Source organism: Rhinolophus sinicus, chromosome 5 (genome assembly GCF_057876585.1).
Source record: "Rhinolophus sinicus isolate RSI-liver-muscle chromosome 5, RSI-T2T, whole genome shotgun sequence".
In the NCBI taxonomy this organism is placed as follows: domain Eukaryota; kingdom Metazoa; phylum Chordata; class Mammalia; order Chiroptera; family Rhinolophidae; genus Rhinolophus; species Rhinolophus sinicus.
In genome coordinates this window covers 59,595,680-59,608,953 of record NC_142505.1, presented here as the reverse complement: position 1 = coordinate 59,608,953, position 13,274 = coordinate 59,595,680, and the positions used below count along the sequence as shown (strand labels likewise).

Below are 13,274 nucleotides of genomic sequence, written 5' to 3'. Positions count from 1 at the left end.
ACTTGACTGGTTTTCAGTGAATTTCTTTTACTCTCATAGTAGAGAAGAAAATAGAATGGAAATGTGATGGAACGTTTCTAATTTCTATTTCCATCTGGAGGTGTTATATTTAGCTCTAAATGAGAACATAACATTTTCCCTAGGTATTTCACTTTGAAAGAATAAAAAAAACTTGCCAAGTTTTTCTAGTCAAGATGGCGGAGTAGGAAACGCTGTGTTTGCATTCTCTCACAACCACATCAAAATTACAACTAAACTACAGAACAGCCATCATTGAGAATCACCTGAAGTCTAGCTGAACAAAAGTTCTACAACTAAAGACATGCAGAAGAAGCCACCTTGAGACTGATAGGAGAGTGGATATGCAGCATATCCTAGTCCCACACCTACATGTGGTGGTTAAAAATCAGTAGGGATATTTTGACTGTGGAAATCCCTCCTGAGGAGCGACAGCACCCAGCCCCACACCGGGCTCCCCAGCCCAGGGTTCCAGGGCTGAGAAAAGAAGTCCCGAGAACTTCTTATTGTGAAAACCAGTGAAGATTGTGGCTGAGTGAGATGGAGAGCTGCTGAGTCCCAAGCATTCATTTTAAAGAGCTCATGCACAGACTTACTCACTGATGGAATCACTCACTCTGAGCTCCAGTGCTGGGGCAGCAGCTCAAAAGTTGCCTGAGACATACAAGGAGGAACTGAATTGTCCGGCTTGCAGGCAAGAGCTGGAGGAGCAACTTTCTCCAAGACAGAAGTGCTGACAGAAGGCATTGTTTCTTTGTTTAGCCTTCCCTCCCCCAATGTGCAGACTTAGGCGGGTGCTGTATGTGAGTCTCCATAACTCGGCTAGCACACTTCTCCTGCCCTGATGATTCCCTGAGACCCCACCCAAATTGCAGGCCCACCCAAGCTGCTTCCAGTGCTTTTTCCATACAACCAGCCTGTTAAGGCTCATGCTGTGGACATTCATAAAATCTCTCAAAAATTCACAAAACCCAATCAGCATCTGGCTTCAGTGTGCTCTGTACCTCTTACTAAGCAGTCCCAAGCCTAGCACAAGCAGCAGCCAACCTCAGTTTGCAGCTAATCCTCTCCCAGGCACCTTCAAGCCGAGTGCATGTGGCATCTATCTAAGAATTGCTTTGTGGCTCATTTCAGCTGGCCCCAGGCAAGGCACAGGTTGCAGCTGAAGTTGGCCGTTGGCGGGGTCCCTCCCAGGAATCTCTGGGACTGGCAGGCCTGGTGGCCAGCTTTGGACTGAGCTGGAGCACCACGAGGCTGCCTCTGTGGACGACACACCCGAAGGGCAGAGTGGGCAGGCACCAGAGCCTCGGTGACGTAAATTCTGCTCCATATGGTCAGACCCTGCACAACAGCTCTTCCACTGTAGTTAGTCATAGTGAGTCTTCAAAACAAATCAGCCTGAGGATCAATCCCTCTCATTGATGTGCAAAGAACAACCAAGGTTAAACTACAACAGAAAGACACACACAACCTACACATGGGACACACCTGCAGCACTTAGTTCAGGTGACCAGGGAGACTGTGCCACTGGGCTCCACAGCACACCTACTACATAAGGCCACTCTACTAAGACTGGGAGACATAGCAACTCTACCTAATGTATAGAAACAAACACAGGGAGGGAGCCAAAATGGTTAGACAAAGAAACATGTCCCAAATAAAAGAATAGAACAAAGCTCCAGAGAAAGAACTAAACAAAATGAGGACACCAATCCACCAGATGCAGAGTTCCAAACACTGGTTGTAAGGATGGTCGATGATCTCAGGGAGAACTTCAACAAAGAGATAGGATATATAAAAAACAAAACAGAAACAAATTCCTAGGTACAGAGAACATTTTTATGGTTGCCAGCTGGGAGAAGAGTTGGAGGTGTGAATGAAAAGGGGAAGAGATTAAGAAGTACAGGTTGGCCATTACAAAATAGTCATGGGGACGTAAAGTGTAGCATAAATAGTCAATAATGTTGTAATAACTATGTATGGTGTCTAATGGGTACTAGATTTATCAGGTGAAATACTCATAAGTGATATAAATGTCTAATCAGTATGCTGTATACCCGAAAATAATATAATATTGTATGTCAACTGTAATTGAAAAATAAAAAACTTATTTAAAACCTTGCCAAGTGATGATGCATATTTTAAAAAACACAAAAGTTATGTATTGCATTGAATGGAATGCTGATTCAGCACTGCCTGTTAACAAGACAAAAGGATTTGGGATTCTGTATCCTGCCAAGAACAGTCTTATAACTGGACCCCAAGCATGGCTGAAACCACTCACAGATATTCTCACCATCAGTAGCTCCACAAATGAAGTAAATATGAAGGCCACTTCAGAACCTGATATGGACTGAGTGCTTGTGTCTCCCCAGATTTTATATAGTGAAGTTTTTACCCTCAGTGTGATGGTATTGGGGGGGTGGATTTGGGGAGTTAATTCTTTCATTAGGGTGGAGCACTGAGCAATGGTATCAGTGCCCTTATAAAAGGGACCTCAGAGAACTCTCTCATTCTGTCACGTGGGGACACAGTGAGAAGTTGGCAGTCTGCAACCTGGAAGAGCATCCTCACCAGAGCCCGACTCTGTGGCACTCTGATCTCAGCCTCCAGAACTGGGAGAAAGAAATGTTTGTCATGTAAGCCACCCAGTCTCTGGTCGTTCGTTACAGCAGCCCCAGGTGACCGAGACAGTGTCCTTTAAAATGAGTATGATCGCATTTATAAATCCAAGTTATTCAGAGGGACCTAAGATAAAGTGTTTATCCACCGCAAAGAACTGGGAAATATTTACTCATGCAAACTCTATGGAGCATTCAGACTTCCACTGAATTATGTCTGTGATCTGATGGCTTTACTTTCTCTTTTCGAATATTCATTGCTCCTTTCTCATGGTTTCTAAGGCTGTTTAGGAAACACATGGCAAATATAGATTTTTCCCTTGCTAATAGACAGTCTCCAGTCCATTAGTTCAGTTTTCTAAACCATTGATTTTACAGTAATTCCTAAGAGATTCCTTCTGGACTGTACCATCTATCTCCCTGACTCATCCACCACAGGCCTCGTGGCTGCAGAAAGTCTTGGCCTGGGTGTAAACCCTACTTCTGGGGTAGGGCCTTGCCCAGTTGCAAAGAGAGTTGCTAGGCCAGCCAGACAGCTGCCTCTTTCACCTTATACAGTCCTTGTAAATATTGTCTGGACTCGTGTTCCACATTTTCCCAGATCCCAGCACTTGATGAATATTAGAGCTCGTGAAGGTATGCTGAGGGGTGAGGACACTAAGCAGACATCAATGATTACAATGCTGTGTCTTTTCCAGTTTAACCGTGTCTGGTGTGCACGAGCGTGTGCACAAAAATTACTATATTCTCTTGGCCTCAGTTCAACCTCCTTTACTTCCAGGACTGTGCACTCAGAAACCCACATTCTCCATACATCCCAGTAGACAGCCATTGGCATTGTGTTGACATCATGGTATGCGCCTTCTCATTTACTAGCGTCAAATTCTATTCTCCACACACCACATCCAGTCATTCCTCAGCTTAGCATTCCTGAGATACTAGGTATTCTCAGTGGAAGTAGGATACATTTTACACATTAAGCAAAGTCTGAGGCCATCTGGGAAGTACCTGGGAACACCAGTGTACCATGTCCTGCTCATTGAGAAGCACGGGTCCACAGCCTGAGGTCACCAGGGCAGCTTCTCTGGCTTCAGTCCAAAGAACAGGCCCAATTGTGTATTGGTTAGAAATGTAAAAACTTGGGTGACTTCTTCAAGGACAGTATGTTAGAAATCATGCTTAGACCCAGGCTAAAGACAGCCAAGTGCTAGAGACAGTGGCTTTGTTTTGTTGTTTTGGTTCCTCAACCATACCTGGCGGGGGTTTGGGGTGGGGGTGGCGGGGCTTTGCTCAAACTGTTCACTCTTTGGATACTCTGCCCCTAGATTTTGATAAAGCTGGTTCCTTTTTATCATCCAGCTCTCAGCTTGAACGTGAGCTTCTCTGAGCGCCCTTTCCCAACCGCCTATCCAAAGCAGCTCCCCCAGTCCCAGTTGTTCTGTCAGGTTACCCCATTTCATGGACTTGCAGGTACTTGGCAGCCGAACTTAGCATGTTTGTTCTTATTGTCAGGGTGGGTTTCGGGGTGGGTGACATGCAGTCTCTCGGGGATTTGTTACTTAGAAGCGTTCTCCATGTGATTTAATGCTCTGCTATTGCCATCTTAAAATTCTGTATAATAATGTTCTTCCAAGGAGACCTGCATTTTCATTGCACCATGAGTTATGTACCACTCCCGCCTACTGTTTGTTGTCTCTTTGCTATTAGAGTATACGCCCCAGGAGAGCATGGATTTTATCTCTGGTCTACTTTTGTGTTGTCACCACTCAGACACCGCAGGGAATATTGTAGGTGTCAATAAATATTTGGTAAGTTAAACATAGGACTATCATATGACCCAGCAATTTCGCTCCTAGGTATATTCCCCCTAAAAGTGAAAACAGAATACAACACATGAGGAGGGGTGGCGAGGGTGGCGGCCCACGCTGGGGAGGCCTGCGGCAGGTGGACCAGCGGGCAGGGATGGCTCCTCAGCCCCTCACAATTTCTTTGCTTCCCTCCCCACTTCGCAGGGTGCTGGCTGGCAACGTGATGGACTTAGCCTGGCTCCTGCTAGACAAAGAAGGCGCCTTCTCCCTCACCGACTTCCAGGACTTCTCATTCCTCCCAGGACACCAGAAGCTGAGTGCCCAGACCAGGAGAAGACTCGACTATGGCTGGGACTGGGAATCTGACTATAGCCTGGAGCAGAGGTTCAGCCTCGTGGCAGACATGGCTGTGGAGCTGCTCCTGAAGGCAGCCCCCAGCCCTATTCACCGATTCCAGAAGGAATATGTAGCCCACACATCCAGGGAGGCATGCATCTCCTCGTGTGTTGTGATACTAGCTCTGGTGCATATTACCAGCTCTGGCACCGAAACCCAGACTACCACAGCATGTGTAGTCTATGTGAAGGGGCAAGGAAGGTCTTCAAGGATGAATGGGGAGCTGCAGGGGTGTGGCTGTGCCTACTCTCAAAGCCCTGGGGAGTGACTTCCTGAGTGTCATGGATGGGCATCTCTACACTGACCCTCGGCAGATCTTTAAGTTGCTGAGCTGGCTAGAGAGCTGTGTGGCTGAGCAGCAGGGATGGCGATGGGGCCGGTACACCTACTCAGACCTGTGTGTGCTGCTGGAGCAGCCAGCTCGGCAGCGGGCCCTGGGCTCCCTCTGCCAGTGGCTGGCAGAGCTGCCTTGCCTGTGGGCTATGGCATATGTGAGCAGTGTGGCCCTGGCCGTGGCATCGATGGCTGAAATACACCAGTCCTTAGGGCTCTTCTGCATCCTTGCGGCTCTTCTGGCCCCCTGGACCTTGCACTGGCCTCCAGGTGCCTCATGGAACCCTGAATACCTTCTCCCATGCCACAATGCCTGCCATCTCTGCTAATGTCTCCAGTTGTCTGAACGTTGATGCAGGGCTGCCTTCACTCTGGGGCAGTCTTCTGGCCTCACTGACTCCCCCACCATTGCCTCTCCCAGATCCTCCTGCCCCTCCCATTCTTCTCCATAACTGTCCCCTCTGCCAGAAGCTCCAGAAAGACTCCCCAACTTGCCGTGCCTGCCATCACCCCAACTACACTGTCCCCACTGTGCCCCCAGCCCTGGTACCCCTCCCATGGCTTGGCTGTACCCTGGCCCTGGAGCCCGATGACCCTCTGCTCTCACAGCCCCAGCAATGTTCCCTTTTCAGCATCATGGAGCTGGCCCGCCTCAAGTCTTTCATTTTCCCAGGCTAGGCAGGGCTCCAGGGAACACGTTAACAGGACTTAGGAGGCCCTGAGAACCTGGAGGTGCAATGCATGATTTACATCCTCTCTACCTCTCCAGGCCCTGGGTGGTCCCTGTGCTTCTGGCTGAGGGAGCTGAGATGTCGTGCGGCAGGAGGACTGAAGGTCCTTGCTCTCCTAGACCTCAGTGTCTGGCTGCTTGGCCAGGGCAGTGATGGTGCCAGGGGAAGCTCAACTCAGTGACCAGGGGCTCGTCACAGATGGACAGAGAAGCCCCTGTCCCTTCACCTCCCCTGGGCTCTTCTATACTTTTGCTTTGGGCTTCCCTGGGATGGAAGTGTGAAGGTAAGAGATGGAGAAGTGGGGAGAGGGAGGGAGGAAATGTTGACCAGGGTCTGTGTGGTGTCCCTGAAGCAGGAGAGCCAGGGATGGATAGGGCCAGGGTGGGAGCTGCCGAGGTAGGGGGGCTGAGGTGGGAAGCCCTCTCCACACCCATCCCTTGGTTGTAGTCTAGAGGGTCCAGGAGCTGCTAGGGCCCTCCACCTTGCCCTTTGTCTTCCAACCTTCTCTTAGTACCTGGCTCCTAGGCTTTCCTCTCTTCTGGTTCCTTTTCTGGGTATTCTCTTCACAGGCCTGTCTGGACACCACTAAAAGAAAGAGGGAGGGAGGGAGGGAAGGAGGAAAAAAGGGAAGGAGGGGAAAGAAGGAAGGAAGAAAACAGAAAACAACAAATACTTGTATACAAATGTTATAGCAACCTTAGTCACAATAACCGAAAGATGGAAACAAACCAAATGTCCCATCAACTTGACAAATGGATCAACAAAATGTGCTATATCCGGGCAACAGTATCATTCAGCAATGAAAAGGAATGAAGTAATGACACATGCATGCTACAACATGGATGAACATTTTCCTTAGCAAAATATTATGCTAAGTAAAAAAAATAAATAAAAGCCAGACATAAAAGGTCATGTGTTGTATGATTCCATTTATGTTAATATCCAGAATAGGTAAATCTACAGAGATAAGAAACAGATTGGTGCTTGCCAGAGGGAACGAGGTGGGGAGGGGGAAATGGCAAGAAGCTGCTTAATGAGTATACGGTTTTATTTTCAGGTGATGAAAATGATTGGAACTGGACAGAGATGGTGGTTGCACAACATTACGAATGTACTAAATGCTGCTGAATTGTTCACTTTAAATAGTTAATTTTATGTTTTAAAATGATCAATTTAATGTTATGTGAATTTTATTTAAAAAAAGTAAATATTTGTTGAATATGTACTTTTAGAACTTGTTTCAGAACTCTTTCCACAATTAAGTCCAGAGTATTCTTAACCTAGTCTAGGGCTTCAATAACTCCAGTCCAAAGTTTTTGAGTCTGTGTGAGAATAAAAACACATTCAAACCATTATTTGGAAAAACATTTCAAATATTTACTTCCATGAAGATGACACAAGACATTGTTATCATCGTAATGCCAACTCTATAATTAATTTTTTTGGTTTTTTTTTTGCTTGTTGGTCTTATGCTATTTTATAATATATTTGAGATTATTTTAGATGAATATGCAGTTGTAAAAAATTATACACAGAGCTCCTGTGTCCCCTTCACCCAGTTACCCCAATGGTAACATTTTGAAAAACTACAGAATAGTATCACAACCGGGAAATTGACGCTGATTACAGTCCATTATCTCATTCAGATTTCAGTGATTTTATATGTACTCATTTGTGTGTTTGTGTGTGTCCTGTTTCTATACTGAAGTGTAACAATAGTTCCTTTTAGTATTATAGTCTGTTGACTAGTAAGAAATTCCAGAGAGACTGTGGCACCACCAGAGTAACCACAAGTTCAAAGAAACATTTCTAAAGCAGTGACAGGAGTTTAGCAGTCTGGAACCAGTTAGTTCAACCATGCCTTCTACATTCACTTGACCCTTTCAGCACAATTCCTAGATTGGCTGCCACACATTTTGTTTAATTCAATAGACTGAGGGATGTGATACAGTAAGACTTTCTTCTGTCATTTGAGAAACTGGGAACCTTAAAATTTGGCAAACATTGAGTAGTAGCATAAAAAATGTACTAATATGATGGTTTTTACTCAGGAAGAACACTTGCTAGTTCAGCATCCTAATAAATTTAACTTAGAACTGGAACCTCAGATGAATAAACAGACTTGAGGACATTTTCCAGTGTTTACTGTAGGGTCCAACCTGTGTGTTAAATGAATCAATTTGAAGGTTCCAGTGACTGCTCCTTTCCAAATTGTGTTGGCTAAAGGATTAGACATGTCTTCCCTGTTCAGCATCCATCTCACCATCTTCTGCTAATAGCATGTAGATATTAGTCTTAGTCTAGTTGTTTTGGGGGTGCTGTCCACAAACCCCCTCACCACCCCCCACCCTCCCCCCACACACACACTCTCAGTGACTCACAGAATGGGCACATGACCAATCAACACATTCCATTCTTCTGGGCATAATGATTGTTTCCAAAAATGCATATATCTAAAACTGGTCAAAGAGATGTCATCACTTTTGCTAGAAGGACTAGGAAAAAGAATCTCTTTCATTGGATTTAATGCATTAATATAGAGGCATGGAGCATCAGGGAACACCAACAGTGACAGCATGCTGTAAATAAAGCCAACATGGAAGAAAGCAGACCTGACAACCATCCCTGAGCATTGTTAAAAAAGAGACAATAGGACCCAAAATGGAGTCGCTTGTGCTAAGCACATGTCACAAAACCAAGACTTAATATCTAAGCTAACTGCAGCTTCAGCCTCTCCCAGGAATGTAACCTGTAACCAGTCGATCAGGAATTACCTGGTCAGCACTAGGAGGTCATCTGCCTGACAGACCACTGTCGTCTCCCATTGGAAGGTGACCTTGCCTGAAACAATCCACTCTTTGCAAGAAACTTCCTTTTCATACCTCCACTGCCTCTAAAAGCCTTTTATTTTGTACAGCTCCTGGAGGTCTTTTCTATTTGCTAGACAGAATGCTGCCTAATTCATGGATTATTGAATAAAACCAATTTGATCTTTAAATTCACCCAGGTGAAACTTGTTTTTCAACAGCATCTAGAAACAGCTCTACCTGAAGCTCTGAACTTCTGTTACATGAAGCAATAAAATAATACATTACATTTTTGTGTGTGCTTCAATGAAAATGATGTGTGCTTTTTTGTTTGTTTGTTTTTGTCACTTACAATAAATACAGTGAGAAGGATCTGTGGCAGGTAACATTCATTAGGTTAAGCTTGGGACCATAAATCTTTAAGTTAAATTAGTATTTGTCCTCTAATCATTCAACAATTCCCTTATCTTCTCATCTGTCTGCATGAGTGCCAGCAATAATGTGCCTGACCCATGGCTTTGGTGCTTCACATAAAAGAAGCACTCAAGTAGAGTAAATGTGAGTACATTGATGCTTCTGACCCTCTACTGTCAACTTTTAAATACGCTATGCATGTGTAACACAGCAGCTGACCATCTGTACTGCTTACTTAAGTTCTGTAATGAAATGGCCAGGGCCCTCATTATTTATTTATGGATGCAGGCAGCCTCTCTCTAAATCCTAATTCAATCTTCAGTGACTTTTTTGTAGGCTAGGAGCACTAATGACTGCAAAAGAAATGTTTGCTGCTTCAGATGGTTCTATTAAAAGAAAATTGTTGCCAAAAAAAATTCTTATCTCCTGATGAGGGGGAGCTAAATCACTATAAATTATGGAAAAGGAATTTGCAAATGTGTCTTGCTTTCTCTTTATTGGAGGCATTGTTTTATCACAACTGTCAAGTTGAGCATATACCTATTTTGAAAAGCTTTTTATAGCTTTGAATTAAACACAAATGGAAAAATAAGAGGCTGCATAATTAGAGGAGCTCAGGAGCTCTTCTTTACAAGGCAAAGGCAGGGTTTTACCATTACTTTTTAATTCACAAATGGCACCAGCAAAGGGACAGGGCATGGCAAAAATGGTGAAAAAGGAGAGAAAAGCAACAGTAAAATAGAGTTAAGAGAAACAACCAACAAGATCACCAGAGACCTGGCAGGAAAATAAGAATCTTGAAAAGAAAAGCTGAGACCTTTAGAATTTCATTCCCCTGGGACAGGGGAGGGATGGGAGGTTCACATTCTAGTTTGTTTCAACTGAATAAGCACACTCATCAATCCATCACTGTTGATGTAAACTTTGATATTAGGAAAATTGCATAAGGGTGGCTGTTTCTCTTTCCTCTCCACTAAGGGTTCTTTTGATGGACTCAGCTCCGTGCACTCATGGTTTACACTGATCCCCAGTGGAAATGCTCAGCAAGGCCAGCAGAGGGAGTGCAAGGTTAATGGGTGGGTTCCAAGCTTTGCTCAAGCAACCATCTTCCCTTTCCGGGACCTCCCAATCTAGATTATGAAGGTGAAACCCTTTCTCCATGTCTCCTTCCCTACCCATCTTCCTTCCTCTCTCTCTCTTGCCCTAGCCTGCCCCCAAAACAGCGATGCTCCCCAAATTGAAATAGTCTGATTGGTCATTTGGGAACCTTTTACCAAAGAGTTCACAGGTTGACATTGGTAGATCCCATGATGGATGGGAAAGAAAGGCCCCAGTGTGGGTCGAACACTAAAATCATGTTGAATGAAATAACTTTACATGCCAAGTCAAAAAGCCTATGTAAAATAACAAAACTGCACATATGGTTGCATCTCAAGTACATAAAGATTTTTTTCTACCATAGAAAAAAATTGAAAGTTTGTCAAGTTAAGAGTGGTTGACTTTGATGAGGGGCTGGGTGAAAAAGGTGAAGGGATTAAGAAGTACAAATTGGTAATTATGAAATAGTCACGGGGATATAAATTAAAGATAGGGAACATAGTCAATAATATTGTAATAACTATGTATGGTGCCAGGTGGGTGTCCACTTATTGGGGGGATCACTTGGTAAGTTATATAAATGTCTAAACATTATTCTGTACACCTGAAACTAATGTAATGTTGAATGTCAATTGTAATTGAAAAATTAAAAAGAAATTTTTAATTTAAAATAGTTAAAAAGGCTACCCACAGGGAGAGTTTCTGCCATTTTTGAAAATTGGGAAGGTCCCACTCTAAGTGTAGTTGCTGCCGTGATGGCAGCCTTTGCCATGGAACCCCAGGCACTCACACTGGGATCTGAACCAATGATGCTGGGTTCGCCCATATCTCCAAAGCCAGGGATTAATGCTCAGTTCTGACCTGCATTTCTAATGGGGGATTTGCCAGCTCCAGTGACTCCACAACCTCCATCAATCAGTGGCCCTTCAGTACAAGTAATGGAAATGAGATCACCTTTACTCGGAGGTGGGTCACCACCACAACCAGTTGTACCAGCTTATAAAGATAAAAGTGGAGCTCCACCAGTTAGAAGTATATATGATGACATTTCCAGCCCAGGACTTGGATCAACACTTTTAACTCCAAGAAGATAGCCAAACATGTCAGTAATGCAGAGTTCTCCTGTTGGAGTTACAACAACTACTCCTGGAACAGGAAAAATTATGTTTGGTCCAGCAAACATTGGTCGACCACAAAAGACAATGTTATCTCCTGCCCAGTTGAATCCTTTTTATACTCAAGGAGATTCTCTGACTTCTGAAGACCACCTCGATGACACATGGGTAAATATGTTCGGGTTTCCTCAAGTATCTGCTTCCTATATATTCTTACAATTTGTGCAATATGGGAATATCTTAATACATGTGATGTCTAACACAGGAAATTGGATGCATATTCTTTATCAATCTAAACTGCAGGCCCGGAAAGCCTTAAGCAAAGATGGGAGGATTTTTGGAGAGTCCATCATGATTGGTGTAAAACTATATATAGATAAAAGTGTTACAGAAAACAGTGACAGGCGTGCTTTATCATCTTCATCTCTAGTTTTATACCACCAATCAAAACCTCAGGTATACCAACCCAACCTGGAAATACTCCTAGAATTTCTACCATGAGACCTATTGCTACAGCATACAAAGCTTCTACTAGTGACTGTCAGGTCATTTCTGACAGGCAAATGCCAAAAAAAGATAAAAGTCTTGTATCCAATGCAATGGATTATGTGTTCGGCTGGTAGTATAATGACAGCTGAAAACTCAACTACAAAGGAGGAGGCTGCCACATTCAAACAGTTAGCAGAGTACTGCCGGTTTTGCTTGGGTTAGTTATATAATTTCTCCTGGCAGTATTGGATAGCTATCTCATACTTCCTTTAGAAGGATTCTTCTTTTAAGGAGACAGCATATTTGTAGCTCGCACTTTAAAAGATGCTTGAGATACCTTTTAAAGAAAGAAAAAGTCCCAGAAATTAGGATTTTATGCTTTCTGTGGTAGTGCACGCTTAAGCACAAAAAACTCAGCACTGATTACTGTAAATCATATAATTGAGTTTTCAGTGAGGCTGTGTTGTCTTCATGAGTTGGTAGGGTGAATTTCATGAAGGTAGCTTGTACAACTGCTTCTAACAAGACACAAAGAACATAATTAGCAATTTGAATTATGGCCTTTTAATTTAGATAGTATTTAAATTTTCAGTTATCCTTGTTTGTATATGTCCTATCATGGATTGTCATCTTTCAGTAGTCTTATGTCAAAACAATCTTTTTAAAAACCTACTAAAGTTCTTCATAATAAACTTTGTCAATTATTTTAAAAAAAATTAAAAAGAGTGATTGACTTTGAGGTGTGATGTGTGTGTACAGAGGTGTGGGATTTGAGAGATTTTTTTTTTCTTTCTTCATTATGTAGTTTAAATTTCAAATATATATACTGTGTGTGGTCAATATATACATTGTATACATTGACAGTATACAGCTTTGATAATCACAGGGGAAAAGTAAAGATTGCAAATGCTTGTGCATGTTTTATGTGTTCATATGCAATACTCTCTGTTTTATAATACCATAAGAAATGTTCATGTGAACATACCAAGTAGCACCACAGAAGGAAAAAAAGAAAATGAGCTCTTATTGAGTCTTATATGCTAAGGACCATATTAGAAGTCAAGGGATAAGAAGATTCATTAGATACACATTGTGACCTCAGAAGCTTATAGTTACCTGTATCGTTTTACTTCCTTGTCACAAAGACTATGAAGTAGATAGTACAGTCACGCACCACTTAATGATGTGGACACGTTCTGAGAAAGGCATCGTTAGGCAACTTTGCCATTGAGTGAACATCTGAATGTCCACTTACGTAAACCTAAATGGTGTCGCCTACTACTGTAATTGTATGTGCTGTACCTTCATACGATGGCAGCACACAAGGCTGCTTATTTACACCAGCATCACCACAAACACATGAGGAATGAATTGCACTATGACAGCTACTATGTTACTAGGTGATAGTTATTTTTCAGTTCCATTATAATCTTATGGGACCACT

General features: G+C 43.2%; 2 pseudogenes; both read left to right on the top strand.

The window, feature by feature from the left end:
• Positions 1–4,663: 4,663 nt before the first annotated feature.
• Positions 4,664–6,860, top strand: LOC109461177 (protein CNPPD1 pseudogene; annotated as a pseudogene).
• A 4,121-nt stretch (positions 6,861–10,981) lies between these two features.
• LOC109461174 (nucleoporin NUP35 pseudogene) lies at positions 10,982–11,964 on the top strand (annotated as a pseudogene).
• The last annotated feature ends 1,310 nt before the right edge of the window (positions 11,965–13,274 follow it).